The 27,141-nt window shown below is 44.1% G+C and overlaps 1 protein-coding gene across 1 annotated transcript in view; it reads left to right on the forward strand.

The window, feature by feature from the left end:
- The window catches only part of Fam107b (family with sequence similarity 107 member B), a 218,629-nt gene that overhangs the window by 79,902 nt on the left and 111,586 nt on the right, over window positions 1-27,141 (forward strand). The gene's annotated exons all lie outside the window — the stretch shown is intronic.

The raw sequence follows: 27,141 nt of genomic DNA on the forward strand, positions 1-27,141 counted from the left end.
AAATAAACAAATGATGAGAAAGTTTATAACTTCAGACTGTAGCCAGTGATGATCACGAGAAGCAATGGTTGGAAAAATAAACGTTAGTGGGGAAGACTTAGAACAGAATAAAAGCTCACTCGCGAGACTCCCCGCCTTTGTTTCCTAACAACCGCTGTGTTTTGTATGACTCAGTACTGAAAGATGGCTCCAGATATGAAGGTTGCTAGAAGACGCTTATCAGTTAGTAGAAATCAGGCAGTAAAGGTTACAAAACTCAACCCGATAAAGGAAAGATGACGCAAAATCAGAAGAAAAATAAAAGTGGTCTTCTCCTCCGGCGTGATGGAGGAGAGGGCTAGCTACTGGCCAGCTACGGCGTCCTCTCCTGCATGAATTTGTTTATCTGTGTGTTCGTTCACTGGGCATGTGGGGTGGTTGGGTACAGCTTGCAGGGCTTGGTTCTCAGCGTCTACCCTGTAGGTGTCAGGGATAGAACTCAGGCTTGGTAGCAAGTGTTTCTCCATTGGGCTATCTCAGTAGCATTCAGTTTCCTTCTACAGCTACTCAGCCCTTGTTTCCATACCTGTATCCCCATCAAATATGAGCATTGCTTTGGTTTAGAGCCTCTTCCTAGGACACTCTCCCCTTGGAGATCCCTGTATGCCTGGCTCATTGGTCGGTGTTAGCTCTAATGTTCTGTCCACCCCCCTACCCCCCCCCCCCCCCAGAAAACTTCCCTGATCACTTGACATTCCTCTGAGTCACTCTTCACCCCCACTGCCTTTCTTTTTGGACACCTGGGACATAGAACATACATATAGCAGTCATCGGTAGGGTTCTTCCTAACCCTTGCTCCTTTTATGTAGGCTCTAATGTAACCCTGAACTTGTTGGGCAACCCAGGGTGACTTTGATCCTCCTGCCTCTACCTCCAAGTGCTGAGGCTACAGCTGTGTACTTCTCCACTCACTCTATGTGATGCTGGGGATTGAACCCAGGGCCACATGCATGGTGGACAAGCCCTCTCCCACCTAAGCTATAATGTCAGCCCTTAGGAGTCTCTTGGTAGTGAGTCCCCCATGTGCCTTTGTGTAAGGTATTGTCTTTCTTCTGTGAGGAGATGAACATGGTTTGGTGAAGGCTATCTCTGTGCTTGGCTTTGTTTTCTCAATTAAACAAAAAGGATCAGACATGGTGCCTGTAGTCGTGGCAACAGAACGTGTTTAAGAGACAGATATGTTTATAACAAGAAATTCTATGAGATATCAGGGTCATCGAAGTGCAGCTGGGAGTTGGGAAGAGGGGACAAGCAAGTCCATACTGGGGGAGTGTGACAAGAAAGATGGTGTCAACCTTAGGGTTGAAGACCCTTGTAATAATGCCTGGAGTTCAAAAGGAGGGGCATAAGGCAGAGCTGAAATTACATCTCTTGTCCTGGAAAATGGCTTTGAGTGTCCCTTTTATACTTGTGCTCTTGATTTTCAATTCCTCACATAATGATCATTGATCACACATAAATAGCCAATGAGGAGATCAGAAGCTCAGGAGCGTAGAAGTGATATTTGCTCTGTTCACTGAGTGTCCACTGTAGCTTGAGGGCATTTGTTCGTATGTATGGGAAAGCACTGCCACGTTTCAATGCTTTTCTGTTGTGTGTAGGTGAGAGGGGTTTATTCATATGCACAGCCATGTGCATGTGGATGCCAAAAGTCAGCTTCAAGAATCATTCTTCAGAATTTGCATCTTGGTTTTTTATTTATTTGTTTGTCTTTTTAGACAGAGTGTCGCACTGGCCTGGAACTTGCCAAATTTCATAGGCTGATTAGTTAGTAACTAAGGATCTGCCTATGTGCCTAACTAGAGCTGGCTTCCTTAATGGGTTCTGAGGACTGAACTAAAGTCCTCATGCCTGCATGGCCAGCGCTTTACCAATGGAGCATGTCTCTAGCCCTGTACAAGGATTTTCCAAGATACTTGACTCCACTGAATCAGATGACAACTTAGGGAGAGAAAAACATTTCATTTCCATTCTGCTAAGGCCCTGATGTTTAGCACTTCTGAGGGCATCACTAGGAATTTGGCATCATAGTAAGATTCTTCTCAGCAAACACAATGGATGTCAGAGCACAGCTGGGAAAAACAGTTCCGTGGAAAAGGAGAAACTATGCTTAGTTTGAAAATTAGAATCCCAAGACAGGTAACATGGTACACATCACACCAATCATCCCAGCACGTAGGAGCAAGAAGGGTCATGAATTTGAAGCCAGCCTTGGCTACGTAGTGAGTAAAACACTATCTGAAGAAAAAAAAAGAAGAAAGGAAAAAGAAAAGAAATTTAGAATCGCAATTTCTTTGTTCTTATTGTCAATTTATATTTGGTAACATATGAATAACTGGTTTCTGTTTTATTATTTATTAAAATTCTACCTAATAACTCTTATTCTGTAAGTAGAAATTTCAAGTAAAAATTAGTCTCTTAATTTTTCTTTATAGAGTTGTTTTTATTTATGTATGCATCTGTGTGAGTTTTTCTGTACAAGGGAACAGAAGAAGGCACTACATCTCCTGTAACTGGCTTTAGATGTAGTAAGCTGCCCAGCTTTGGTGCTGACAACCCTTCCTAGATGCTTTGGGAAAGAAGCAAGTATCCTGGACCTCAGAGCCATCTCTCCAGCTGCAGAGTCTCAGGATTTCTAAAATTCTGTGGATTTACTCAGTCCATGCTTACTATAGAGTACTTTATTCAGGGCTTATTGCTAAAGGGCTGTTCCTAGCTTAGACCATTGGATTTGAGATCTCCTATATTTGTGAATCATTCTTTGAAATCCTGTTAGGTATAAAGTGGATAGGTTGTGTTGGCTAAATTATTTCAGAGCTATGAAAGTGTAATATCCTCATTAGAAACAATTTCTTGGATGTCTACTATGTGTCAGATATCGTGTAAAGATTATGCCATATTGAGCAGTTAAGTGCGTAATCACAGCATTCTGCCAACAAGAAATGAAGCCATTAAACACATTTAAAGAAATACATGCTATACAAATGATAACATTTAAACAAGTAAAATTGAAATTATGGAGAAATCAGAGCGCTGACAAAGCCTTGTCTTCATGGGCCTTACAGTCAAACAGGGCCTGAAGTTCTTATAGAGACAGGGAACCAAGAACAAGAGCAGAACACCAATGAGAAACAAGAACAGAGGGCCAGCAAGACAGTTCAGTCAGTAAAGAGTTTGCCTTGTAAGCATGAGGACCTGAGTTCAATCCCCAGCATCCATATTTAGAAAAACCCAACCCCAACCCAACCCAACCCAACCTAACGCAACTCAAACCAACCCAAACCCAACCCAACCCAACCTAATGCAACTCAAACCAACCCAACCCAACCCAACAAACAAAAACAAAAACCCAAGCTGGTGTTGTGGAGTGTGCATGCACTCCCCCCCCCCCACCCCCCAGTGCTGCAGAGGAAGAGATAGCAGCTCTCGGGCTTCTTGGCCAGACAGTATCTTGTTTGTCAAGCTTCATATCAGTAGGACTCTGTTCCAAAAAATAAGATGGGGAACTGCAGAGATGACTCAGTGGTTAAAGCATTAGCCGCACAAGCAAGAAGAGCAAAGCTCCTGGAACCCATGCACACGTTGAGTGGGCCTAACAACCTGCCTGTAACCCCTGCCTTGGGAGGCAGAGGTAGGGGACTCTGCCAGAGCATGTTGGTAAGGCAGGGTAGTCATATTGATGAAGTCTGTGCTTGATTGTGAGACTCTGCCTCAAAAGGCAAGGTAGAAGAATAATACAGGAAGTTCCCTCCACACATGTGCCTATACATGCACATGCATACCATACATACGTGCACACAAAATGAAGAAAAGTCAAAATAACAACAAAAAAAATCAAAGTGGTTGGTATCTGAGGGCTGACACTCGAGGCTGTCTTCTGATTGGCATGTGCTTGTGTCTTCAGGCACACTTACATGCACACAAACACATGCACACGCTTGCTCACGTGTGCACACACATGAGCACATGCACACATACTCCAGGGTAGAGGACATTGGAGCTCTCCAGGGGTGACATGACCAATTGGGGTATTCAGGAATTTTTCTCAGAGAACATGATATGTGAAGCAGGCTACAAAGATGGATATAGAGTTCATTTTTCAAGAGAGATACATTATTAGCCAGGGCACTGATAAAGTAAAATCCAATTACTTTAATTGATTTCACTCACAGGGATACCTACTTGGAGATCAGCCCTTTTCTTGGGCTGATGAGCTAATCCTTAGATGTCTATCACTATATCTGTCCTGAGACCTATAGTCTATTTATATAGGGGCTGCCTGGGAGGCAATGGTGGCTCTGAGGGGCAGGGGTGTTTAATCCTAGTCACTGCCGTTGTTCAGTTTCCAACAGTCCAGTGCTTATGGTTGCTTGAGAGTTTTGTAGTTAAGTGACTTGACTGTGGCAGACAGAGCCCCAGTGCCTACCTAGAAGCAGGTGGCATTTCCCTGAGCCTCTGTGGACATCTAGCTGAGCGCACAGGTGTCCCCGTATATAATATCCATTTTTCAGAGATGCATTGCTCGTTGCTATCCGCCGCTGCTCCCTTTCCGCAAGGGGAACACGGAGTGGGACTTGCAGGTTGACAACCGATGTACTTTACCTCCTGCCCGCCCTTCTTATGCCCCCTGCTCTTTGCCGATCTTCCTCCCAGCACACTTAGCCATGGCGTGATCATCAACATCTTGAAACCAGGGCAGCTGGGAGCACACCAATGTGGTGTAGTCGTCTCACAAGGCCCTCCCTTGTGGGAATATATATATGCGCCTCAGAGTAGAAAGGAAATCACAAGAGGAGAGACGCTTAAGGAAGAAAGGGAAAGAGAGGGCAATAAGAGTCCACGCCACTTTAGCCTGGAAGCAGGGAGTGTCTGCGAGAAGAACCAAGCCAGACAAGGGCGTTGAGCAAAATCAGAAGGCCGCGGAGGGCGGGGAACCAATGAGAACAAAGCATAATGGCGCATGCGTATGGAGATGCTGCCGTGAAACACATTTCCTTACAACCTAACTTAAAAATTAATAAGTAAATTCATCCCCTCGTGGAAGGAGGGAGGGCACATGATGCCCTTTCACAACAGTTAGCAAGATGGGTAGACTCTTATTTAGGTTTCCTATCACTTCTCCTATGTCGGCCACGCTTCTGTGTGAATCCCCCCTCCCACCCCGTACTTCTGTAATTCCAATTAAACTCATTGGTTTAGCAAGCTCGCCTTGAACGGGCGTCTGCTGCTGGTGCCTTATTTCTCAAGCACAGAAGCACATCACCTTCTCCTCACTTTTTGAACAGCAAAGGGCAAGCCGTCAGGCACACAGCCATTAGGACAGCGGGATTTTAAATCTCAAAATTACCTAGAGAATGAAAGCCTATGGAGGTGTTTGGAAGTATTTTGAATATCAGCACACAGGCAAAGAAGGATGGGTGGGGTGGGGGTCAGTGGGGGAGACACTGTCAGAGGTAATTCTGTCACGTGGTCATCCCTCTCTTCACCCCAGCCAGGAATACCAAAATTCACAGGCAAACACACCAATTCACATCCATTAGGCTGTGTGCTTCCCGAGAGCAGTGGACTGTATCTTAGTTGGGGTTTCATCGCTATAAAGAGACACCATGACCAGGGACGCTCTTATAAAAGAAAACATTTAATTGGGGCTCTGCTTACAGTTTCAGAGGGTTATTCCATTGTCAGCATGGCAGGAAGCACGGCAGCGTCCAGGCACACACGGTGCTGGAGGAGCAGAGGGTTCTACATCTTGACCTGCAGGCTGCAGAAGGGGACCATGTAAAACAGTGGGCATAACTCGAGCATATGTGAGCTCAAAGCCTGATCCCACAGTGACACACTTCCTCCAACAAGGCCACACCTACTCAACACCTCCTAATACTGCCACTCCCTGTAGGCCAAGCACACACACACATACACACACACACACACACACACACACACAGACACACACATACAAATACACAGACATACACACATATACACACACAGATACACACACATACACATAGACACACACAAACACAAACACACAAACACACATACATGCACACACAGGTCTGTGGGAGCCAAAGCCATTTAAACCACTGCAGACTGCATCGGGTTAAAGGTGAAGCCAGAGCCAAGGGAGATGATTGAGTGAACAAAATGTTCACTGTGCAAGCCTGAGGACCTGAGTTTGAATCCCCATACCCACACCAGCGCCTAACACGCCAGCAAGTGTCGGTTGGAAGCTGAGCCAAGCAGATGTCATGGGCTGGTTGACCATCCAGCCCCACTGAAATGGCCAGTTCCAAGTTCTGTGCAAGGCTCCGTCTCAAAAACCAAAGTGGACAAGTCAATGGGTCAATGAAGACCTCCTGATGTCAGCCTCTAGCCTGCACAGCCCCCCAACATGGGCGAGCACACGCGATTCACACAAATACACCTGCACATGCTCACACGCACACAATTTTTAAAAAGAAGGAGAAAAATGAAGTCAGATTTCTGACTTCTGTGGGAAGGTGAAGTTTCGAAGATGCATCACATCTATTGGGTAGAATACTTACTGTGAAAATAAAGGAAAGGATATAAGATCAGACTTACAAATGCACTGGGAAAAGAAATATTGAGGTTCTGGTTTTGTGAATAACCATGGTCTGTCAGTAGAGGCTTTGGGAGTGGAAATCTCCCGTGCTTATATTTTCCTTTTCTGTAGTCAAGAGTGTGTTGTTTGAATAATAGAGAGCAGGACAGAGCTACCTTACTAATAGTGACAAGAAGGAAGCCCAGTGCCAAACAGAACTGTTCACCAGCACAAAAGTGCATCCTGAAGTTTGGCAGCCTGGCAAGCCCATATCTGGAAGTAACTGACAGCGACAGTGACAAACTTGTGTATGTCTTATTTTCTGAGAACACACCCCACTTCTCAGTAACTTCTGTGCTCGAGGCCCTCTCTGTCTATAATAACTAGGGTTCTCAGAGAAACAGAGCCACTAGGTTATATAATGAGAGATGTTTGATGAGGGATTGGCTAATATAGCCTGTGTTCTGTCACGGCGAGCTTCAGCCCCAGGAGTCCAAAGGCCCGAGACCAGAGGAGCCGCTGGTGTCGAATCCCAACCCAGGGTCCGTGGGAGACTTTTCATGCTGCCTCAGTTCTTCTCCGCACCATGTCAAAACACCTCGTCTAACAATCTTCATGGAAGAACTGCTGCCTTTGGCTGGGTTTCAGAGGGTCGAGTCTGTGACTGGTTGGCCCCACATACTTGAGCAGAACCTCATCCTGGCAGAATTATGTGGCAGAGGACCTTATGAATGTCAGGATGAAGAAGAGGAGGAGGAAGAGAAGAAAGAGGAAAAGGAGGAGGAAGAGGAGGAAGAGAGAAGCACTGGCTAAGATGTAACCTTTTCCACAGAACCTGCCTCACTTCCTCCAACCCTTCCCTACCTTCTAAAGTTTTCATAACTTCCCCAAACAGTGTCACCAGCTGGGGACCATGTGTTTAAGACACACACCCCTGTAAGCCACATTTAAGCCACAACACCCAACCCGAGCTACCAAACTCCTCCCCTACCTTTCGTTTTATTCTGGCTCTCTATGGCATAGATAATTTTTTCCTACTTTACAGGTAGACTTTTTTACTGAGAGCCACCCCCCCCCCCCCCACTTTCTCATGCTCACCTTCTGGAAACATCCTGACATAAACACCAAAAACTAGCCTGTGCACCTTGGGCCTGGTCAAGTTCACCCACAGAATGAACACAACACGTTCCCTGGGTAGTTTCCTTTCCTATTACCCTGTCCATGGAATGTGTTCCTTTCTCTGAGTCCTCTATGGTCATCTTACATTTTATTTTAGGAAGCAACTCTTTGGATTTATGTATGCATTTATTTTATGTGCACATGTGTGTGTCTGCACAGATGCAGGTGCACTCCCTGTGTGTTGGAGCCTGCAGAGGTCGGAAGAAGGTGTTAGATCCTTTTGAACTGGGTTACAGGTATTTGTGAGTACCCATGTGGGTGCTGGGAACTGAGCCCCGGTCCACAAGCAGTAAGTGTTATAACCACTGAGTCATCTGTCACACCTTGAGCCCCAGCACTCTGGAGGCAGAGGGGGTAGAAGTCTTTGAGGAGAGAGACAGAGATAGAGACAGAGAGACAGACACAGAGAGAATTTTATTTATTGAATTAAACTTGTATTCAGACCTTGATTATTTCTGGTCAGGGTTGCAAAGATTCTCAGGGTCAGCCCTGTAACTTAAGAGCTATCAAGTGACTGTGAAGGTTAGCCAGTGCACCCTCTTTTTGCCAAGGGTCCCCTGGGGCTGACTGGGGTCCGGCAAATTTTCAGAACTGGCTGGGCGACATAGTTTAGGCAAGTTTTCATTTCCTGTGGTTTGTAGGTCACTTAAGTGTGAAGCGACAAACCCCACAAGCAGTTAAAATTTTCCAACTGAAAATGGTCACAGTGAGCACAAGCAGACAAACCCCTTGTTTTTTTTTGTAACTCTTGTGAGGAAGTGAGACCAGGGTTTGGCTGAGCAGAAACTGGTGTTTCCATACGTGAGTGGAGTCAGCCCTGGGGGAGGGCCATCTGGGCAGCGGTTAGAGCCAGGCCTTCTGCCTGGGGAAAGCCCGCAAAACATGTTTGCTCACACAAATAAAATGTCAGGTTCTCTTTTTGTCTCCCCTTCCCCCTCTCACTGCCCCTTCTCTCTCTCTCTCTCTCTCTCTCTCTCTCTCTCTCTTTCTCTCTGCCTGTATGCATGTATATTTACATGTGTGTATGTGTGGTATATATGGAGTCTGGAGGGTGGCAGAGAGTGCCTTCCTCCCTTCCTCAATGACTCTCCTACTTACACAAAGAGGCGGGGTTGGCAGGGTTTTTCCCTCAAAGCCACCAGAGCTTGACTGGTCTAGCTAGACACTCGCTCCATGGTTTCCTTGTCTCTGCCTCTCTAGTGCATCAGTTGGCCACCATGCTGGGCTTTCTGTTCTCAGGTATGACCTCTTGTCTGACCTCTTGTCTTTTGCATGTGTGCAGCCAACACTTTACCTACTGAGTCTCTCCCCATCCCCCACGGAACTGCCTCACCAGCTGAGCTTGTCTATGTTCCTTGTAGAAGAGTCTATAGTGAACCCCCCAACCCCCAAATAAGCTATCTGAATCACACATTCCCTTAGACGGCACGAATGGTTCACATCTCACTGCCCAGAATCTCCTAGGCTCTGACCAGAGAGTAGATAACTACTCAGACCTCAAAGCAAGGTGGAAAGACAGGTGAAGCGGAGGTGGTGGTGCTCATCTGTGAATCCAGCTATTTGGGAGGCTGAGGAAATATGAACTCATAGTCGAAAGCTACATAGGCCACAGGGTGAGTTCAAGGGCAGCTGGGCAACTTAGTGAGACTGAGTTTTAAATAGAGGTAAAGGGAGAGGAAGGCTATAGCTTAGTAGCAGACCTGTTGCTTAGCGAGTGCTCTTGTGTGTGCAAGACCCTGACTTTAATCCCAGGGACAAGGAGGGAGGGTTGGGTGAGCCTTTTACAAGAGGTTTTACTGGGATTAGTGGTGACTTTCAGGGTGGGGGTGGAGGTGGGGGGGTAGAGGGGTGGGGGGAGGGGGGAACCTGGCCTCCACACTCCTTCATCTCTTCATAAGACTCTTAGGTTTGCATGGATTGTGACCTCACTGCACGCCAGCACCGTGTTCTCCCTGGGCTTTACTAGACCGCTTCTAGGGAAACCACAATCTCTCCTTCATTTGTTACAAGCAGGGGGAGAAGAAGAGAGAGATGGAGGGGGGAGGGGGACAGGAAGGAGGAGAGGGGGAAGGAGGGGAGGAAGAGAGAGAGTGGAGAGTCAGGCTTGTACCTGTCTATTGCCAGGTTGGGGGTTGGGCAGAGCGCAAACACATGCTAAACATCCAGAATGAAACTTGGGTCACAGCAGGTGCTTCGCAGGTATTTGGATGAGGTAGGGATGTTTGCCTAGTCGCTTAAACTATTAGTTCAGGTGGGTGAATCAGAAACCAAACACTTTATCTTCAGTTTGTTTTTTTCCTTCCGTTTCCCACACAATGCCTGGAATGCCTAAGAACTCACTGAGGCTTGAATGAGGGACTGAGTCATCTGGAGCTAAGCTCCGCGATGTAAAGACTCTTGCTCATTTGGGGATTCAGTAAACAAGACCTGAGTTACTCAGAGTGCTCCATGGGGTGTCAGAGCTGAGTCAGACTCGGACCCTGTCTCCAGGAAACCGAAATTGCATCCTTTATCTCTAGTTTACCTTCTTCCCATGCTCTTAAACCCGGGACAGTTTTTGAGGGCTTTTACTAGGAAAAACAAACCGCAGACAAAGTTATCATGGGTCCCAGGTGACTTAGAGCAAAGACTGGTTCCCTGAGCGCAGTTAGAGGTCTTAACAAGGGCTTGGGGGTGTAGCGCAGGGGTGGTGAGCTTGCCTGGGCTCTGGGTTCAGCACTGAGCTCTCCGCATCTCAGCGAACAAATGAGTGAAGGGGAACAAAATAACATCAATCATCTAACCTTCTAGCCTACGTATCAAACCATTCGCCTTATTTCACATTGGACTTCAGTTTCACATTGGATTTCACCGCCCGTACTCTCTTCATGGAAAGGTGGGAAGGGAATCAGCCTTAAGGAAGTGAAATGTGGCAGAAGGCCATGAACTCTGACCTAGTTCATAAGGAAACGTTTCTTGAATTTACTATTGATCCTGCATTGTCAAATTTAGATAGGAACTAGAAGAAAAATGTTGTTGTTGTTGTTGATGATGATGATGATGATGATATGATGTATCTTTTCCACTGGCTGCAATTGCCTTAGACAAAGAAGAACCATTTCTCTTGTGACCAGAGAAGAGATAACATGTTCCAGGGGTGAGGAAGGCAGTCCCTTCAGGGTCTGGGATGGAAAGAGATTTCTTTGCTTGCTTTAAATATTATGAAACCTGTTTCCAGTCTACTGCCGTTTTGTATTCAGAGAGGAGTCAGCCAGTGGTGCAGGGTTTCTAAGCTCTTAGCACCCTCTTCAGCTAACCTGAACTTACAAAGTGATAAGGCCATCCACCAAGTTCACCAAGACGGCGGCCTCTGTACACACACTAGACCTCCTTAATTTGGAAAATTCCACAGGTCATTCATTGTTCGTGAATAGGGAAATGCCAAAGAATAAAATGAGGCTTTGGCTTAGACCTCTGCATTTAGCTGCGTTCCCATCTGACCTGCTGTTGCTTGACTCGCTATTTGTGCCTTACACAGGGGCTGAGAGGTTCCACTTTGGCCTCAACTGAGGTTGACATTGTGTCCACAAGGAAAATACCTTGGTGGCTCTGTTTCTTATAACTCTACATTCTCTATGTCTTTTAACACGGTGGAAGTAGAGGCATGGAACTTTCCAGAAGTTTACCTACAAGATATATTGGTTATCTAGAATAAAATATTCAGTATGGCAATATGTAGAGTTGAACTGCCTGAGATTTAATGTCATGCAATCTGTACCTATACTATTTTAGATTCTAATTATGACTGTTGTGTTCATATAAAAGTATATATGTATGTATGTATATGTATGTATATGTATATGTAGTCACGCGTGCAAGTGTGGAGGTCAGAGGGCAACTTTGTGAATTGCTTCTCTACTCCCACATTCAGAGATGAAGCCTGGGCTCAGGCTCACCCAGGAAGCACTTTTACCCACTGAGCCGTCTCCATTTTACCTTTTAAAATATCTTCTTTGTGTGCCTCAGACTGAGTGTGGTCTCTTGGCAAAGATCTCTTGGAGGAGGAAGTGTTGTGAGGGGACATTTGCATAAAAATCGGAAGTCAAGCTCTTCCAGCTTCTCTTGGAAGAACCCGGCAGCCCTGCCCACTTCCCTTCTCACTTCCCTCTGTATGGGCTTGAACCCCTAACCAGCTCTCTCTTTGGAGTGTGTTCCTTTCTTTCCATTCTCAGGATGCAGAGAGTAGAAATCAGCTAGAAGTTCTGGCTGACTGCAGCATGAATGTCTAAGATAGAAATCTCAGAGAGCGTCATCCATGCTACTGCTTTTGCTGGTCACTCTTGTCACCCACATATACAATTTTTTTTAAATTAAAATTGTCTCTAGAGATGCCTTGTTAAGTCCACATGTTCTCTCCCTCTTCTTCTTCTTCTTCTTCTTCTTCTTCTTCTTCTTCTTCTTCTTCTTCTTCTTCTTCTTCTTCTTCTTCTTCTTCTTCTTCTTCTTCTTCTTCTTCTTCTTCTTGTTCTTCTTCTTCTTCTTCTTCTTCTCTTCCTCCTTCTCCTCCTCTTCCATCTTCCCCTCTATCTCCTCCTCCTTCACCTCCTCCTCCTCCTTCCTGTTTAGACAAAGCCTCATAAAAGGCTGAACTCTCTACATGGCTGAAGGTGAGCCTGAACTCCTGACCCTCCTGCTTCCACACCTCCACAGTTCTGGATGACAGGTACATGCTACCACGCCATCCGCGTCAGCTCACTTATACATACTCTGGATCCACCGGGCTTTGCAGATGTGATAACATACAAGATGTTTCAGTGTCTCAAGGTGGTTCAGCAGCCCCATCTCCTGAATGGCTACACAAGGGGATTCAGGATGGTCCTCACTGCTTCTCCAGAGCCCTCAATATAGCACTGGCAAACAATAAAGTCTGGGTGTGTGGCGGACCATCAGAGCTGCCTATGTTTCCTTCTTGTCAATGTTCTGCTACCACTTCTAGCACCTGTGTGCCTGTGCATGAAGTCTCTTCCTACTTGTCTTGGAAATGGCCGCCTCTGGGAACATCTACCCCCCAACCTCCAATGGGGCTTAGTGAATGAATGAATATGCCAGTTTTTCAGCTTCTGCAGAGGATGATATAGCACGCTCTTCACTGCTCCCAGTTTTCTCAGCACAGTGAAGCCATGTCACCCTCAGGAGTAGCTGGGTGGATACAACTCCCTGACAATTCTTTCCTTCGCCCATCTTATCCCTACACTGGCAACTCCTACCTCAACTGCTCTCTGGTCAATATCCCTGTCTCATGGTCGGCTCCTGGAGGACCTAAAAGGAGGGCTTCCTTTGAGCATACTCAAGGATTAAACACACCTGTATCATATTTGAAAGCATCAATAGAATAGTCTCACTTCCATAACATATACAATATAAATAAATGTGAAAATGATTTAAACAGTTAGAGGGATGACTTGGTAAGTAAAGTGCTTGCCAATTAAGCATGAGGATCAGAGTTCAGGTCCCTAACATCCGTGTGAAAGCTCGGTGGCTAAGCTGCACGGATGGCTCAGTGGTTCAGTTTGACTCCCAGCACCCCCAAGTGTTGCAGGATATTTAATCCCAGAGACCACAGAGAGTGTCATAATTACTGGAAAACCCTGTTTCCAGTTGAGCTACAGCTTAGCCCTTAGTACACACCTTTAATCCCAAAGCGTCCCTGTTTGAAAGTGATGTCTAATTGAATGGCAGACAAAGTGATGGACCAGAGAAAATTTTGACAGGACAGGATATGCCTAACTCTCTTGAGAAGAGAGAAGAAAGGGAAGCTACTTAAGAGAGCACTGAGAGAAATCTTTTTCTTCTCTAGAGGAAGGAAACAGTTTGACTGGAATAACTGCACAGCAATGGGTTTCAAAGAGAGAACAAGCCAGAGAATGAGAAGGAGCCAGATGATTAGAACATATTGCTAAAGTTAGTTTGAGGCCAAGCAGAGCTATTCAGGAGAAGCAGAGGGAAGCCAGTTTATATCAGTCAGCATGGAAAAGAGTTTTGAGCCAGGACAGCTGAACTGATCCAGCCAGTCAAGCTCTGAAAGAACTAGGAGGACTAGAAGCTTCCAGGACTAGGCCTGGGTTAGCAGACTGAAGCTACGAGCCTTGGAGACAATTACATCAGGATAATAAAAAGTACTGTAACATCCTCAGATGGTCACAACTGCCTAGAACTCCAATTCCAGGGTATCCAACATCCCCTTATGGCCTCTGAAGGCACCAGGCACACAAGTCGTACTTGGCAAGTTAGTGTGTTAGCCCATCCGTGGGATGCCAGCACTAGGGTAAATAAGAGCAGGATACGAGGATTCCCCAGGTGTTTTCTGGCTAGGCGTTCTAGCCAAAACAATGAGGATCAGTGAGAGACCCCACCTTAAAAATAAAGCAGCGCATAGAGGTAGCTACTAGACGATTCCTGACATTGATTCTGGCCTCCATATACATATTATGCATGAGCTCCTGTGCAAGTAAACACACACACACACACACACACACACACACACACACACGCCTTACAAACACATTCAAAACCAGCACATACAAAAATAACACAGTGTGAACTACTAATTTGTATAATTAAAATGAGTGACGATCAAGTACAACAATAAGCCGGGTGGTGGTGGCGCACGCCTGTAATCCCAGCACTTGGGAGGCAGAGGCAGGTGGATTTCTGAGTTCGAGGCCAGCCTGGTCTACAGAGTGAGTTCCAGGACAGCCAGGGCTACACAGAGAAACCATGTCTCAAAAAACCAAATAAATAAATAAATAAATAAATAAATAAATAAATAAATAATAAAGGGAGGAAGCGGTGCCAGTTCCTAAATTATGGAGACAATTAGGCAGAGACAGAGTCCACTCTGATCTAAACCAGGTCAAGACTGGAGAGAAGGGGAGCAAGAACATGAGAGACGCTACTGAATAAGAAAGGTGGCCCCAAGCAAGAGACTGGCATAGTCAAAATGGCAGAGTGGTAGAGGGAACAGGCTGGAGGCGGGGAAGCAAGAAGCCCAGCCCCTGGGGGGGGCGAGGCTTAGGGGAGGGGGCAGGGCGAGCAGTGCTAGGAGGAGCGTGAGGCTTGAGTTTAAGACTTAATGATCCAACTTTCTGTGGATAATAAGGAGCAACTAATCGATCCTGTAACTACTTCCTATTGAAAATTGGGGCATCATTTTCAGTTCCCAGGAAGGCGGGAATGATGGGTTGGAAGAAGGAGTGCGGGTTGTTTTGGCTTGCTGTCTACACTCTGTGGACTTCTGGGGTAGGAAGAACAAGTTGCTTTGGAGTGGTCTGGAGTGTTGGACCGCCTGGAGCATCCTAGGCCGGCCTCAGAGCCATCTCCAGTTGGCTTGAAACTTACTGAGTCAGATATACTAGGGAGAGAAGGTAAAACTAGGGAGTTAAGGGAAATTTTTTATCTCAAGTGTACATTTGAAACTTCTAGGCCCTGTGGTCCTAGTATTTGGAAGAGGGGAGTCCCAAGACCAGACAGAAAAGACAGAGAGAGATCCCACCCTTAGGAATAGGAAGGTGGGAATTCTTAGGGTGTTGATTGACATGTGAGAGGTGGGTCTAAGTCAACTCCCTGAAGTTTGCTTGAATTTTTACAGTTTACAAAAAAGAGATAAAAGTTTTAGATATATCGATACCACCACTATAATCTGTACCGAAATCCATATTCTAGAAAACACCCATGCCATTGAGTCATAGTAAAAGCTTGGGGACCCAAAAATGATTTTGGGTAAAAAGCATGAACATTTTTCCTGTATATCTAGAGGGTTAGAGATATAGACTGGACAGACGTTTTAACACAAGAAGTATTTTTAAGCCTATTCTTAGAAGACGACCAAAGGAAATTTAAAATTTTGAGCTTTACCAGTTTATCAGAACTCCATTGACTGATGCGGAGTTTTTAGTATAACAGCATATGTAAGTACCAGGAAGGAAATGTGAAACTTTTTTAAAATTTTTTTATATACCTTTAACTAAGAGGCACAGGTGCTTGATTACTGAGAGCAGTTGTCCTGAGACAAGTTTCTTTAAAATTGAAAGTTTAAGCAAAGGAGTCATAAAGTTACTCTGAAACTTGTTCTTGTGAGTTTTTGTCTCAGAGTGGAATCTGCCAGCAAGGTTAACTGTTTGTCTTTCTCGGCTGGAGACATAGTTTTAACCAGACAGCTGCAGCCTTGTGTGTGTGTGTGGGGGGGGGGGGGAGCTGACAAGCTTGCTGCCACAGCGCAAAGGTACAGTTATTCAGACACTATCAGAGATCTGAGAAGGGTAAATCATAGCACGACCTGTAATGCAAATGGCCTATATACCAATTATATGTCAACTAGAATGATAGACTGACTTCTAATTGGATGGTTGCACTAGGCTCATAGATGGTCTGGATGGCTTCACTGGGGACAGACATAGTCTTTGGCTGCCTCAGCAATACGAGTCTTGAGCTGTGGCTCAGGGTAGAATTGGCCTTTGGCTGCCAGACCCAGCAGCTATCAGAGATTTTTCTGTGTAGGAGGGACTTGGCCAGGCAGAGTAGGGCAATCAATCTACAAGTGTTCTGCTTGTTCACATGGGCAAGGACCTGATGGTAGGTGAGGCATAGGACAGTTTAGTCCACTGGTTGGCGTTACCACAATCCAGGTATAGTTGTCTGGGCCCCTTAGTCTTGATCTGGAGACTTAGGATCACCGGTCGGAGCTGGGATGTCTAGCATGGGAAACGGTTTTTCATTAACTGCTTTAAATGACGTACTCAGCAGATCTCTGAAGAATTTGAGGAACATAATCTGTTAAGAATATCTGAGCTAAACAAACTTTTGTTTTTAGGTTACTAGCTTTAGGCTTAACCTTGCAAACACGTACAGGGTGTTAAATAAAGCTTGTCTTTATAAATGGATTACATCTGAATTTAGCATGGCTGTGAGCAGAGTTCTGAGGACATTAAAGAACTTGATCCTTTATGAGGTAACTTGCATGCTTTAATTATCTTTAACTGTTTGCAAGTCGGTAGCTTTGAGCCTTAAAATTGAGTCGAAGATTTGATTGAAGATCCTTTAGCATCAAAATAAAATTTTAAACCATAAATACAATTCACAGAGATACTGGGAACATTATTAGACCATAAAACAGTTCACACAGAGACTGAGAACCTTAGATTTCTGATCCTTTTATAGTGCACCATTACAGAATATCACAGTTTCTTATATAACTATCAAAATAGTTAATGCTTAATAAAGTTAGCAAAGACAAAGAGGGTAGACATGTCTTAGGGTTTTACTGCTGTGAACAGACACCATGACCAAGGACAACATTTAATTGAGGCTGACTTATATGTTCAGAGGTTCAGTCCATTATCACCAAGGTGGGAACATGGCAGCATCCAGGCAGGCGTGGTGCCTACATCTTCATGAAGGCTGCTAGTGGAAGACGGGCTTCCAGGGAGCTAGGATGAGGGTCTTGAAGCCTATGCCCACAGTGATGCGCCTACTCCAACAAGGCCACACCTACTCAAACAGAGCCACATCTTCTAATAGGTGTCTAATAATTGCCACTCCTGGGGCCAAGAACACACAAACTATAACAACATGTGTCTTTAAGTCTGTTACTGTTAAACTGAGTATACCTAAGGATTTTATAAGCCCTATTTATCAAACATGTATCATCTATGAAATGTAGATTGTTTCTTATCTAAAATTCCCAGAAGCTTGCTGTCTAACACAGTTGGCAAATCCATAAGTAGTTATATGTACATCTCTAAGTCAGTTTTTGTTAATTTGAGTAGGCTTTTGTAAACTTGAGGGTGGATAAACCTTGATTATATTTAATCCTAAAAGTCCATTCTCATCCAGGATATTTTGGAGACCTCTTGTTGCCTCCTTAGTTTGAAATGAAGGTAAGATGATAAGCAGCAGGCTTAGTTGGATTAAGAAGTCTATAGCTGTTCCTTTAGTTGCTTTATACCCGTGGTCATCTTAACAAAGCCGGTGGTGACGTACATGACATGTACTCCTTAACAAGGTTAAGGAGTCACAACTCCTTAGTCACATGGTTGCTTCCACTTTGATGAGATCATCAGCCAAGATGGAAGCAAGTCACGTGATTGCTATTTAACACATCTACTTTCCTCGTAGACCTATTTTTAAAATAATAGTTGAATCCAAGTTATACATATAATATATTCTAAGCAAAAGTTGAATCACATATATAATATGTAGTAGCAAATTAAAATTACCTATGTATAGGTTTTTAACTATAAGCCTTTTACTATAAATTTTAAGCCAGATTTTGTTACAGATTTTATAGACTTTTTTTTTAACCATACCCAGAACTTACAAATCCTGAGATAAAGACTGCTTACATGATAGTCTTAAAGATTTCTTGAGAGTAGAATGTAGACAAATCATAGAGATGAAAGACTTTCAAGAGCGAAAAGTAGAAAAACCTCAGAGATAAGAGACTTTTGGAAATGTGGAACAGAGAAAGTTTAGAAAAAGGTTTGACAATCCTTTGTGCAGTGGCAGAGGCTGTTACCACATGAGGGAATTCAGAAATCAAGTGGGCCAGTTTAGGCCATTGGAGGTACTGAAGCCAAGCCGTTTGCAGCAACATAGCAAGGCCTTAATAAATCCCTGAGTTCTTGGTGGAAATTGAGTCTAAGGAGAAAGGAGAAGGTGTTGCAAAACAAATTCCTCTCGAGGGAGGATTTCTATAAGTTCCAAGAGGGACCAGAAGGACAGAGATTAGGGACCACAAGGAACAAGGGTCTCAAGCAGGAACTTCTTCCTAAAGCTGACATAGAGGGCTTAGAGAAGCCACAGGACTTCCTGGAGATACCTCAGAGACAGCAGGGACAGGGTGGTGGGTGGAAACTCCACCGAGGAGGGCTCCAATATTGTAGAGACCACTGTGACATAGAGAAGCAGTGGGGTTTCCAGAAGGGAGTTCAGAGGGAACAGGGTATCGGAGTGCTGCCTAAGGGAGGATTCCAACATGGGAGGGCTTGAGGAAGAGACAAAGCAGAAAACTGCAAAGGCGAGAAAGGATGCTCCAGGAGGGAGCTGTGAATGTGTCTGAGGCAGAGACCCAGAAGGGGGCACGGTACAGACCCAGGAGCACAGAGAGAGGCTGAGGAACTTAGCAGGCAGTGCCTGGGGGCAGGGAGGATGTTCCAGGAGGGAGCTGGGAGAGGCCATGGTGGAGCAGAGGGGTAAGTGTCCTGGTGAAAGAACTTCAATTCAGGGTGTTCGCGAGCTGACTGAGAAACCTGTCAGAGGAAAAGGCTCCATGTGACAGAGGAGAGGTGTCTATGTCTACATGATAGGGTCCCAGTAGGGTGAGAGGCCTATTCTGGGATGCCTCTGTGGCTTTTGTAGTAACAATAGACAGAACAGGCAGTTCTGTTGGAACACTTACCTAGTAGAGGAGGAAAGACGAGTGGATAGAGCAGGCAGGGGAGAAAACAGTTGACAACGTGGACTGAGAGAGACACACACACGCACGCGCGCGCGCGCGCGCGCACACACACACACACACACACACACACACGGAGGTTTCTTAGTAAGTAGAGAGCTGCCCATGTGTTAGGCCTCTGGAGGGTATAGCCGGGAGATGCCTGAGTGATGGGTATCATGGAGGGTATAGCATGGTCCAGGACACAGAGAGAGAACACTTATTGACCAGGTGAAGAGAGACAGATGGTTAGAGCAGGTGGAGAGGAGACTCGGCTGAGGAGATGGACTCTGGAATTTGGAATCCAATGTGATGGGTGGCAGAAGCCGGCAGAAGTAGACAATCCGTGTACACCTCAGGAGTCAGGTCAGCAGCTTGGTTCGAAGGGGCCAAGTCCCTTGGAAAAGGACTCGTTCATACTGCTCCCGGGTTTCAGCACCAGATGAATGAAGGGTGAGAAGGAGGAAACCCTAACTTCTCCTACAGTGTGGAGATTTCTACTGTAGGTACGAGGGAGAAAGCAAGCAGAGGGAAGAATTGTACTGAACATGGCTGACAGACTAAACCAGGCCATGAGAGGAGACACAGAAGGGAGAGCGAATGAGGTGACCAGGGCCAGGAGACTGGCATGGCCAAGATAACTGAGTTCTGTTGGCATCAGGTATGGGAGGAGGAAACAGAAGACCAGCCCCTGGGAAGGAGAGGTTTAGGGTAAGGGATAGGGTACAGATTGCATGGGGTGCAGCCACAGGTACTGGGTGAGACCTGTCCCAGGTTTCCTTGAGACCAACAACTACTGGATAATAATAAAATTGTGAAGTGTAACATGTTTAAATATAAATTAATGTATGTTCTTTAGAATATTCATACCTGATTGGTCAACATCGTAGCATGCCTCAAAATTTCATTCTTGATGGCCTTTTGCACTTGTAGTGTGCTAGCTGATCTATCTGTTAGATGTTTAATGATTGGTAAAAAGAAATGATATTTATTCATCTTTAATTTCAATGTCTTGAGGCATATCTGTTGCCATATTTTGATTCAATTTAAGTATACTTGATCTGACTTTAGATAAATTTGAATCATGGTATCATTGAATTTTGTAGGTACTAAACCTGTGCCCCCAGTACTAAACCTGTGTACCCCAGTATTCAACTCAATTGATCATTGGCTCTGTGTAGACTTGTCTTGAGAAAAAAAATTCAGCAAAAAAAATCAGTCCCTTGGGAAGGGACACCTCTGGCTTTTTATCCCTCATACAAACGTCAGAAGAGAACATAAAACACAGCAAAATGTAGAAGCCCGATCTGAAATAATGTTTTTCCTGTTAGCACATTAACAGTTTCTTGCCATAATTTGTAAGTACAGGAAATGCATGTCTATGTTCCTCATGGCCACACAGGAAACAGAAAATAATTCTGAAACACCCCAAAGAGACCCTTACTAATGTGACTGACACCCATCAGCACATTCATTTCATAGTAGATTTTTGTTTGGCTTGTAGTCTTTAAAAATAAAAGTTCCAAACTGTAAAAACCTTGAAATCTTCATTTAAAGAAAAAGTTCAGTTTCCAGCCGCCAGTTTCTACAGAAAGTGCAAGAAGTAAGGTAAGCAGGCCTGTGTTCCTAAAGACAACAGCAGTACTGCTGTATCCCCAGCTGCCTCTCTGTAGCCTGCCAGGCCCCCAAGGCATCTGAAGCTTCAGCTCCAGGCTTAGGGACTTGGGTTGTGAAAGGAAATAGGAGAGGAGGAAGAGACACAAGTAAGAAGTCATGTCCTCTTTCAGGAAAGAAGAGATTCTTCCCATGTGTTTCGTGAACCATGTTGTAAGTTTTCACTCCTTTAGTAAAAGTTTCTGCTTTGTCTGTTATTGGAGGATCTGAGAAGATAGGATGGGGCTGTTGCTATGGAAACGGGAGAGGAAATGCTAGCACCCAGCCTGTAAGTGCTTTCCTAAGTCTGATATCTTTGCACAACTCCCCCAAGCTTCCTGCAGTTGTTTGTTACTTGGTACAAGGGGCTAATACTGTACTGTGTAAAGGCTCTTCCTGATTTCAGTAACGGAAGGCTATGAAAGCTTTCACAACTCTGAAGATACCACTAAGAAATGCAATTGTGTCCCGGGTGGCATGGCTACACTATTGGCAATAACCATCTCTATCATGATGACATAGTAGTTGTCATGAGGGATAACCTCGGAGCTGGGCTTCTCTAGAAAAGGGAGAGGCTACTGGGTAATTTTGAGAGCACTGGGGTGACAGTTGTTTGCCTCTGTTCTTGCTTGGAAAGGCTGATGAGGTTGAATTACTTCAGGAGAATTTTCCCATCTGGCTGTGTGCCTGGTACCTTGTAGATGGAGTTTTGATCAAGTATGATTCCAGTCTGTGTAGGAATCATGGAAAATTTCAGCTTGTTAATCTAAGGAGAAGTAGACAAAAGGGACAAACCACCCTTGGCTTTCTCCAAGCTATGGAATCAAAGACTCAACAAGTCGGGGTACATTTTACCAAAGCCTGGCTGTGATGTTTACCTTAGTTGTAAACACAGCAGCATCTGTTCATTTGGTCACATATTTCGTCCATGCATTCCCTAAGCGTTTACAAAGCCTTTGTTCAGTGTTGGGTGAAGAGGCAGAGGTGTCAGGTTCACTTACTTGATGCTATATTCACTTAAAGCCATTACTCTTGGCAACTTTAAAGTTCCTGTTTCAAGAACTTTATATGAACTTCCATAATATTTTCAGTATGGATTCTTTTCACAAATGCCTTTTCCATAGTATGTGGTTTATTCCAATGACTTAGACATAAAGAAAGTGGATAATTACATGAATTTCTTCAAGTGACTACAACTTCTTCAGCTAGCCCTCTACTTGTATCCTGAAGTTGTCTGGTCCAGCCACCAAGCTTATATTTAGCACATTGAAGATCATATTATCATAACTGATTTATTGTGACTACACACAAGATATGTTTTCAAGCCATTCTCCATACCTCAGTAATAACAATAGCTAGAGCACTCCTGGAATACTTAGGGTGTGTGAGGCACCGTGCTAAATGCCTTTGGTAGAGTGGCCATCTAATCCTCTTATTAGCTGGGGGAGGGATGTGTGTATTTTATTTCTCTTTTGCAGATAATTCAAGCTTTAAACTGGAACAAAAGCTTTAAAATAAAGCAAGAAGTAATCCCTATAAACTCTTTTCTGATGGCCCATATCTTCCAGAAGTACATGACTGTGGCTATGTTCCTTCTATCCAAGGTCACATAACAAGAACAGGCTGAATCTAGGACTCAACCCAGGCCTGGTTAAGTCCAAAGCCATTTTAACTCTTGTCCTTTCTAATGGCTTTTCAAACCAGTATGTATTCTGGACAGATTTGATAATGTTTCATCAGCTCCATGCCAAGAAGGTTAGTTTTCTATGCCTCTGATTTATCAAAGTTATCAGCAGAGACCTTAGGTCTGGTGCCATTCTGAAAGCCACCCTGCAGTCTCCCCCATGAAGAGGGAACTCTGAGGTCCAGTGAGTTCTTGGAATCTTCTCTGGACAATACAAAGTCATGAAGATAAAGTGAGGAGAGACACCATTTCCTATGTAGCTTTGATGGACCCAAAGAGGTGTTTACCTCTGATTTTATCAGGACATAGAAGCAAAGGCAGTTAATAGACACCCCCACCTGAACTTGCCTTTTTCTCTCTGCATGGAACTAAAAACATATGTTACCACTGCCTGGCATATCCCTGACCTTTTTGCGTCCAGGTTTGCCTGTTCTTATAAATCCTACACATGTTGCTATGTATTTAGCCATAAAAATCTTACAGTAAGACTGGAAAGTCCAAGCTCGATTCTCTGGTATCACTGAGATAATATAAAGCAAGAAGTAATCCCTATAACTCCTTTCTGAGGGCCCGGGTCTTCCAGAAGTACATGACTGTGGGTAGGTTCCATCTCTGGTGTCAGAGATGGGCCAGTTATTCATTCTCTTCTTCATATCCATTCTTTTCTGTAGCCATAGAATACTGATATCATTGTGTTTGGTTACAGTCTCGGCTATAAAATTACTTTCCTATCACCTTCATAGAAGAGGGCAGGTCAATGATACGTAAGCTCAAGTTGTCAAGACTTGCTTTCATTAGTCTCTCTGTAAGGAGATCCTGATACAGGGATTCTAATACAGCTTCTTCGACATGGGGGCAATCTCAGCAAGTACGAGAAATAGCTATGAGAAAACACGGGGATGAAGCCAATGCAATGTTGGTTATTAAGAGAAGATTATTAAGAGAAGAACCACATTGATACTTGGATTTTCACATACTGGGGGACTCTGCAATGCGGCACAATGCCAGACATTTTCTTTACTGTTCCTACCACTTACAACCAACCTTTCCTAAAATTTGATTGATGCCTTTTGATAAGCAAGTCAATGTGACTTGTTTGATTTCTAATACTATTTTCATTTTTTCACATAAGCACACACTATTCTGAAATATATAGTGATATAACAAAAGCAATGTCATATCAAAACATATCATAACATATCAACATAGCAAAAAAATGAACAAAAAATTCATTTAACATTAAGTGAAAAAGTAAGTTTAATTTTGGAGTTGTAATATTAACTACAGAATACAAACAATGAATAGGCCCAGCTCTGCACAGCTGAGGAGATGAGTGTTCCCATCACATGCTAACCTTTATACCTTTAGCCCCCAGCATGCTAAGCAGACACTGAGTAGGAGGAGTTAGAGATGAACTAATGTCTAATATTCCAAGTTCATGGTAATGAGGTTTCATGAGCTTAAACTGAAGAAAAGGGAAGAATATTCAGTATGACTAACTTTATAATTCCTACATAGATTTTATGTTGTTCTTAGGAAGCCTTTAATACAGCATCTGCTACAGTGAGGGTTCTGGAATTCTCCCTCCAGGGGATATACATTCTCCTTCCTGTCAACAAGGTGGGACTATGTCAGGACCTCATAAAGATCAACACGTGTATTGAAAATGGATAAGAAAAAGTATAGACATCTTCCTTTCTTATAACCAGAAAGCAGGAATGCCAACTGCTGTCTGTCTTTTTGTAGTAGTATCTTTTGTGCAAGAAACCCAAACCAAAACGTTCCATCTCATTTACCCCTCTGCTTCTTGTTATTGCTACTGGCGCCAAACCGACCCTAACTGTGCATCTTATACAGGACCTTGTTGTGTGAACTCTTTCTGGGGAGAGATATGGACAAATGCCTTCTCAATCAAGACGGGACCAGTGACGGACCAAAGTAAAGATTCCACCTCCCAAAGTCCAATGAATTTATTGGACTTAGTTGCATGTGTGTAAAGGGTTACTGATAGGAGAGTGGGTAACCCCCAAACAGTTGCATCACTCCCCACAAGTGTTACCTCAGCAAGTATGATGACTTCCCCATAGTTGGATAGAAGGAAGCCTCCCACACTCAGTCTGTCATGTGCAGCTGGATGGGTTGTGTAGGAAGGAAGGAGTGGAATCTTAGGTGAGGGTCTAATGACCTTCCCAATCTTCCCCTTCAATGAAGGAATGTCAGAAGACAGCCCCAGGGACCTCTTTTGTATAGTCACAGCTGACCTGAAGGAGGAAGGAGGGATATCTTTGATGCTCTAAGGACAGCTTCTCACAAAACATCTGGAGCCAGGCAGTGGTGGTGCATGCCTTTAATCCCAGCACTTGGGAGGCAGAGATAGGTGGATTTCTGAGTTCGAGGCCAGACTAGTCTACAGAGTGAGTTCCAGGACAGCCAGGGCTATACAGAGAAACCCTGTCTCGAAAAAAACAGAAAACAAAAACCAACCAACCAACCAACCAACCAACCAACCAACCAACCAAACAAACAAACCATCTGGAGACATCGTGAAGGAAAGATCTTATTTTTGTATCCATCTCTCCATCCAAGCACCCAACTCAAAGCTGAGCAAGTCCTGGTATGTCTTAATGAACGGAGATGTTGAATACAAGGAACTTGGGCAGCTATTATTTATAAGCAGCTGTGTTGGAGTTGTGAGGATCTGAAGATGAAAAAAAAATCATTGTCTCAAGGAGTTATTAATAAAGTTGTGGAAGAGGGTGTCACTGTCTGTACGCTGATACCAAAGCCACACAAAGATCCAACAAAGAAAGAGAACTTCAGACCAATTTCCCTTATGAACATCGATGCAAAAATACTCAATAAAATTCTTGCCAACTGAATCCAAGAACACATCAAAAGGATCATCCACCATGATCAAGTAGGCTTTATCCCGGGAATGCAGAGTTGGTTCAATATACGGAAATCCATCAATACAATCCACTACATAAACTTAAAGAACAAAACCACATGGTCATTTCATTGGATGCTGAAAAAGCATTTGACAAAATTCAGCATCCTTTCATGCTTAAAGTCTTGGAGAGAACAGGAATTCAAGGCCCATACCTAAACATAATAAAAGCAATATACAGCAAACCGGTAGCCAGCATCAAACTAAATGGAGAGAAACTTGAAGCAATCCCACTGAAATCAGGGACCAGACAAGGCTGCCCCCTTTCTCCTTATCTTTTCAATATTGTACTTGAAGTACTAGCTCGGGCAATTCGACAACATAAGGAGGTCAAAGGGATACAAATTGGAAAGGAAGAAGTCAAACTATCATTATTTGCAGACGACATGATAGTCTACCTAAGTGACCCAAAAAACTCCACTAGAGAAATCCTACAGCTGATAAACAACTTCAGCAAAGTGGCAGGTTATAAAATCAACTCAAGCAAATCAGTGGCCTTCCTATACTCAAAGAATAAGCAGGCTGAGAAAGAAATTAGGGAAATGACCCCCTTCACAATAGCCACAAACAATATAAAGTATCTTGGGGTGACTCTTACAAAACATGTGAAAGATCTGTATGACAAGAACTTCAAGACTCTGAAGAAGGAAATGGAAGAAGACCTCAAAAAATGGGAAAACCTCCCATGCTCATGGATTGGCAGGATCAATATAGTTAAAATGGCCATTTTGACATCTGAGCTTTGAGGGCTGTTCTTTCTTCCTACCCCTGGTGAAGCCTAAGAAAGACTGTTCTAGGGACTTCTGAATAGCATGAGTTAGCTGCCTGTGCACTAGGAGGAAGTGGTTTCCTAGCGACAGGAGCCTAGGAAAGCCTAGCTTTTTGTTCTCTCTCCTGCATTGACTGTCAGCAGCAGGCCAGAGTGACTGCACCTGCTCTGAGGAAAGATCAGCCGGTTAGTGCTGGTGGTTCCGTTTTACCGCGCCAAAGGCTTTCTTCCTCTTTGGGTTTAGCTTCCTTGTGCGATCTGGGGCCCCCGTTGTGCTGTCGGTTAGACTGTAATTACCTCAGACCTTCCTTCCTTCCTTTCTTTAACTTTTGACCCAAAATGGAAAAGACTGAGGTGACAAGAAAACTTTTACTGAGCTTTTTACACTGGATTATTTTTTACACATTTTTCAAACGTGATAAATTTATTAAGAAGGTTTAGTAGATTTTTTTTGTTCTCTCCAAAAGATCGATCCTTATCTCATTCATACATTCTATTTTTCTATTGATACCAAAAAATATTTTGATTCCTTAATTATATCAGCACTTAATATATTTAAATATGTATGAAATACATGGGATACCATGAAATGTCCTTCTAGAGAGTGTTTGCAGCACTACTTTGGGTTCCAGAGACAGTCCTGACTAGGGGCATTGGTTTGGTCCCTGCTGAAGCCTCAGGGTTCTATATTAGCATTCTATTACAGCCCAGAACTCTAACACATACCCCACCCTGCTGACAGGAAATTCCTTGCTTTACTTTCAAACAGCAACTGCAGGAGAGCACCAGCCTCATAGGAGATAGCTATGTGTCTGCCCAGCAGCTAACTGAACGG

The sequence above is a fragment of the Apodemus sylvaticus genome, chromosome 14 (genome assembly GCF_947179515.1).
Source record: "Apodemus sylvaticus chromosome 14, mApoSyl1.1, whole genome shotgun sequence".
In the NCBI taxonomy this organism is placed as follows: Eukaryota; Metazoa; Chordata; class Mammalia; order Rodentia; family Muridae; genus Apodemus; species Apodemus sylvaticus.